Source organism: Rhinoraja longicauda, chromosome 28 (genome assembly GCF_053455715.1).
Source record: "Rhinoraja longicauda isolate Sanriku21f chromosome 28, sRhiLon1.1, whole genome shotgun sequence".
NCBI lineage: Eukaryota > Metazoa > Chordata > Chondrichthyes > Rajiformes > Arhynchobatidae > Rhinoraja > Rhinoraja longicauda.
Genome location: NC_135980.1, coordinates 16,685,382 through 16,691,455, shown reverse-complemented (window position 1 = coordinate 16,691,455; position 6,074 = coordinate 16,685,382).

Here is a 6,074-nt window from a genome sequence, read left to right as displayed (position 1 = left end):
TTTTTGTGCTTTCCTGGTCTGCTAACAGCTAAAAAGTTGTCACCAGACTTCAACAGTGAGTTAACTATCAGGAACAATATCAAAGGTGGAACCGATTTAATATCCAGGCATGTCTTGGATGGACAGTCATACCGTGACTAAGTGATTGCCTAATTACTCAGAAATTATGTAATGGGTGTATGCACTAATTGTAGTCCAAATGCTTCAGTTTTGACCACTTTTATAAGCCTGCTTTATTTAGCTGATATTCTCTAACTTCATAATTTAAATAAATAAGAATTAAAGCATCACCCTACAATTATAGTACATAATTATAGCTCTATTATCATATTTATTAAATTACATTACATTTCCAATGAAACATTGAACCAACCAATCTCTTTTGGTAAAGTGTAGTCGGGTATGTTGAGAAAACACCTTTGTTAAACATTGTATTTCAATCTCCCAGCTAATATTTGCCCCAGGTAATCCATCTGACTGCTATTTATGTCTTGTTTCCTGTAGATCAAACAATGCCAGTACTATGAAGTATTATCCAGCTGTGAAACACCTTATCCTAAGGACAAGGGACAGTTGTTCCTTCCGAGCCATCGGATCTAACCTTAAAATTGGATTCAGAGTTAACAATTGATATGTTAATGTCTAAAGTTAAAGGATCTATGGGTATTCAGTTGGAGAAGGACCTGAAGTTCAAAGCTTTACATCAGAATCATGGAAGTTACTAAGATTGGTCCAAGGTTGACCCGAAGGCTGTGACCAGGAAGAGATATAGAGTAGGTGTTGAAGTGTGAAGAAAACATTTTGTTTTTCCATTGTTGATGGTTGTGGGGTGAATGTGTGATAAATGAAGAAATAGCTGCTGGTAATTCAAGGGAAAAAACAGGCAATTGAGGATCCAGGAAACGCAAGTAAAATAAGTAGTATGGGCAGAAAGCAGAAAGATAAGTAACTGTGAAAATAAATAAAGGGAGCTGTATGCAGCAGAGTGTCTGTGGGGGAGGTGACAGGACGAGTTTGTATCCCTGACACAATGGTCAACAAGATTAATAAACTCCAATACCCAACATCTTGTTTTTATCGTATTGGAGACAGTCCAAAGGAGATTTACCAGGCTAATTCTTGTGATAATAGGATTACCTTATCAAGAGAGGGTACATGATTTTTGTAATAGAGCTGGACAGCATAGAAATAGGACTTTGGCCAATGCTGACCAAGATGACCCATCAACCCTAGTCCACCTGGCCTGGTTTGGCCCATATCATTCCACCCTTTTCCTATCCATGTACCCTGTCCAAGTGTCTTTTGAATGTTATAATGGTACCTGCCTCAACTACCTCTTCTGATAGATAATTCCATACACCCACCACCCTCTGTGTAGAAAAAAAGTTGCCCCTCAGGTTCCTATTAAATCCTCTTTCACCTTAAACCTATCTCCTCTGATTCTTGATTCCCCTTCACTGGGTAGAAGACTCTGTGCATTCACCCTATCTATTTCTCTCCTACGTTATAAGAAATAAAATCCTAGCCTGCGCAACCTCTCCCTATAGCTCAGGCCCTCAAGTCCTGGCAACATCCTTGCCAATCTTCGTTGCACTCTTAGTACAAGAAGATAACTGCAGATGCTGGTACAAATCGAAGGTATTTATTCACAAAATGTTGGAGTAACTCAGCAGGTCAGGCAGCATCTCGGGAGAGAAGGAATGGGTGACGTTTCGGGTCGAGACCCTTCTTCAGATGAAGGGTCTCGACCCGAAACGTCACCCATTCCTTCTCTCCCGAGATGCTGCCTGACCTGCTGAGTTACTCCAGCATTTTGTGAATAAATATCTTCTTTGCACTCTTTGCAGCCTCTCAACATCCTTCTTATTAAAGGGTGAGCAAAACTGAGCACAATTCTCCAAATGCAGCCTCACCAACGTCTTATACAACTATAATGTATCATCCTAACTTTTATACTCAATACCATGACCAAAGAAGGGCAATGCACTGAAAGCCTTCTTGATCACCCTATCTACCTGTGACGCCACTGTAGGAAACTGTACCTACATTCCTAAATCCCTCTGCTCAACAACACCCTCGTAAGCCCTGGTTTGATTTCCCAAAATGCAACACCAAGCACTTATGCATTCTTAAATAACTGCACCTTTTGGCATTTAGAAGCGTGAGGTACGACTATTTAGATATACGATCATTAGAGATGACTGGGTAGTTGTAATGTTTTCACAAGCTGGAGCATCCTGATCAAGGGGAAGTGGTTACAAGAAAAGGGGGAAGGCATTTAAAATAGAGGTGCTGTAGATGTTTGTTTTCTGAGAGGGTTGTAATTTTCTTCCCAAAAACGTGTGTGGACCAGACCATTAAAATTATACAAGAAGGTGGTGTGTGATTTTTTGATAGATCATGAAATTGAGGACCATAAGTTACCGGCGTGTTGAGGCCAGCATAAATCAGCTTTGATCATATTGAACAGCAGTCGGTTTAATGTGGCCTATTTCTGTTCCTTTTGTGCTTTAGGAAGTGAAGGCAAAATGAATGGAAGAGGATTTTATGAGAATGCTTGATCATTGGAGGGGAAAGGGGAGGGGGGGGAGAGAGAGAGTTTTTGCTCTCTATAATCATTCCGAAGCAGGGCAAGTTTTCACTAAACCGAGTTAAACGTGTGAAATAAATAATGATCCAGTCCTTGGGATTGAGGGTGAGAATTTTATCAGAGAGAATGAGTGGGAACTAGATTGGTTTGTGTAGGAAGGAACTGCAGATGCTGGTTTAAACCGAAGATAAGACGCAAAATGCTGAGGAACTCAGCGGGACGGGCAACATCTCTGGAGACCCTTCCAAGGTTCTCGACCCGAAAACTCATCCATTCCTTCTCTCCAGAGATGCTGCCTGTCTCGCTGAGTTTCTCCAGCATTTTGTGTCTAATTAGATTGGTTTCCTCAAAATAAAGATATTTCCTAGAGTTATTAAGCACGTTGAGTGCTGAAGTTAAAATGCTTGCAAATTAATAATCGATGATATGATAACGTGGGTATTAGACAACTCGTTACCAGACATGTCAGTAAATGCCAGCTAAGGGCCTGAAGCATCACAATCGCTATCTTCAGGAAGATGAGTATAAAATTGTAGTGTTCATAAAGGAAATGGAAGTTGAAGTCACGAAGGAGGCTAAAACATTAGTACAAAGAGGTGGGAGAACATTTAATGAAGTCAGCATGAGAGAGGGAAGGTAATATTATTTGGAATTGTATAGAAGGTAAAATAATTAATCTTTACATAATATGTTCCACCGGCCTTTCCTGGGTCACTGCGGACCCCAAAGCAACAAATTTGCTACTGTATAAGAAAATAACTGCAGATGCTGGTACAAATCGATTTATTCACAAAATGCTGGAGTAACTCAGCAGGTCAGGCAGCATCTCGGGAGAGAAGGAATGGGTGACGTTTCGGGTCGAGACTCTTCTTCAGACTGATGTCAGGGGGGCGGGACAAAGGAAGGATATAGGTGGAGACAGGAAGATAGAGGGAGATCTGGGAAGGAGGAGGGGAAGGGAGGGACAGAGGAGCTATCTAAACTTGGAGAAGTCGACGTTCATATCACCGGGCTGCAAACTGCCCAGGCGAAATATGAGGTGCTGCTTCTCCAACTTCCGGCGGGCCTCACTATGGCACTGGAGGAGGCCCATGACAGAAAGGTCAGACTGGGAGGGGGAGTTAAAGTGCTCGGCCACCGGGAGATCGGTTTTGTTAATGCGGAACGAGCGCAGGTGTTCCGCGAAGCGATCGCCGAGCCTGCGCTTGGTTTCGCCGATGTAAATAAGTTGACATCTAGAGCAGCGGATGCAATAGATGAGGTTGGAGGAGGTGCAGGTGAACCTTTGTCTCACCTGGAAAGACTGTTTGGGTCCTTGGATGGAGTTGAGGGGGGAGGTAAAGGGACAGGTGTTGCATCTCGTGCGGTTGCAGGGGAAAGTGCCCGGGGTTGGGGTGGTTTGGGTAGGAAGGGACGAGTGGACCAGGGAGTTATGGAGAGAACAGTCTCTGCGGAACGCAGAGAGGGGAGGGGATGGGAAGATATGGCCAGTGGTGGGGTCCCGTTGTAGGTGACGGAAATGTTGGTGGATGATATGTTGGATCCGCTGGCTGGTGGGGTGGAAGGTGAGAACGAGGGGGATTCTGTCCTTGTTGCAAGTGGGAGGAGGGGGAGCAAGAGCGGAGCTGCGGGATGTAGAAGAGACCCTAGTGAGAGCCTCATCTATAATGGCGGAGGGGAAGCCCCGTTTTCTGAAGAATGAGGACATCTCGGAAGCCCTAGTGTGGAACACCTCATCCCGGGCGCAGATGCGGCGTAGACGGAGGAATTGGGAGTAGGGGATAGATTTTTTGCAGGGGACCGGGTGGGAAGAAGTGTAATCCAGATAGCTGTGCGAGTCGGTGGGTTTATAGTAAATGTCCGTCACTAGTCTGTCTCCTGTGATGGAGATGGTGAGGTCCAGAAACGGGAGGGAGATGTCAGAGATAGTCCAGGTATATTTAAGGGCAGGATGGAAATTGGAGGTGAAGTGTATGAAGTCAGTGAGTTCTGCATGGGTGCAAGACGTAGCACCAATGCAGTCGTCAATGTAGTGGAGGTAGAGTTCAGGGATGGGGCCAGTGTACGTCTGGAACAGGGATTGTTCGACGTACCCGACAAAGAGGCAGGCGTAGCTAGGGCCCATGCGAGTGCCCATAGCTACGCCTCTGGTTTGGAGGAAGTGGGAGGAGTCAAAGGAGAAGTTGTTGTGGGTAAGAACCAGCTCTGCTTGGCTACTGTGTTTGCTACTGTGTTTGGTGGAGGAGTTTTTGTTTTTTTTCCATAAAAAAAGGCCCTTCCTCTTTAATCTGTTTCTGCCATCTGTGCCTTCAAGATGATCCCTGGAGCCCTAATAAATGTAATGACACCAAGCTGGTTGAACGGCCTTTAAAATAAATATCACTTCTCGTAGCCAGGAAAGCAGGAATTAAAATGCACGACGCTGTACAAAAGATCTTTGGGATAAAAACTACAATGTACCATTTTTTAAAAAAGTTTAAAATACATTACTTTTGAAGCACTGCGGGGTTTCTAAAATCCTAAATGGGTCCCTATATATTCATTCATTCATTCATTTTATTTTATTTCGAACATGTTAAAAGACATCAATTAAAAAACAAAATAAACAAAAAAACAGAAGAAATACAAGGAATTTCATCCATTACTTAACACGTGCGAAAAGGAGTAGGAAGAAGTGTGAACTTATTTAATCCTACCCCCATTCCCTAATCAATATTTATCAAGTATCAGATATTAATACAAAAATACTCATACACCCTTATATGTTCATATAGATATACTTATTTAAATAATGATGTGTTATTATATGTAGACCCCTGGTGACTGTTAATCCCCCTCCTCACTGTACCTAGAAAAAATCATGTGTTTATATTTGTTTTTAAACTGGATGATGTTTGAACATTGTTTTAATTCCGCATTCATTCTGTTCCATAGCTTTACTCCACTGATTGATATAGAAAATCTTTTCATTGTTGTTCGAGTATTGCGAATCTTGAAATTTAATGTTCCCCTTAAATTATACCCCCCTCTCTTTCATAAAACATTTCCTGTAAGTTACTTGGTAGCAAATTGTTTCTCACTTTGTACATGAATTGAGCTGTTTGATATTCCACAATGTCATAAAATTTGATTATTTTAGACTTTATAAATAATGAGTTGGTGTGTTCACAAAAACCGACATTATGAATTATTCTAATGGCTCTTTTTTGCAGTATGAATAGTGGTTGTAGTGAACTTATATATGTACTTCCCCACACCTCTATACAGTAACTTAAATATGGTGAAACTAGTGAACAGAACAGAATATTGTAAGAATGTACTGGTGATCTGAGCGAATTATATAAACTTTGCAGCAGACGCCATCTAGCCTTCAACAAGTTGCTGCTTCACAGTGCAGAGACCAAAGGTTACCCGGACCGCGGGGGTGGGGTCAGTGATTCCCGGGCTGCCCCGCCTCCTCCACGCCCAGCGGTGGCGCTGACGT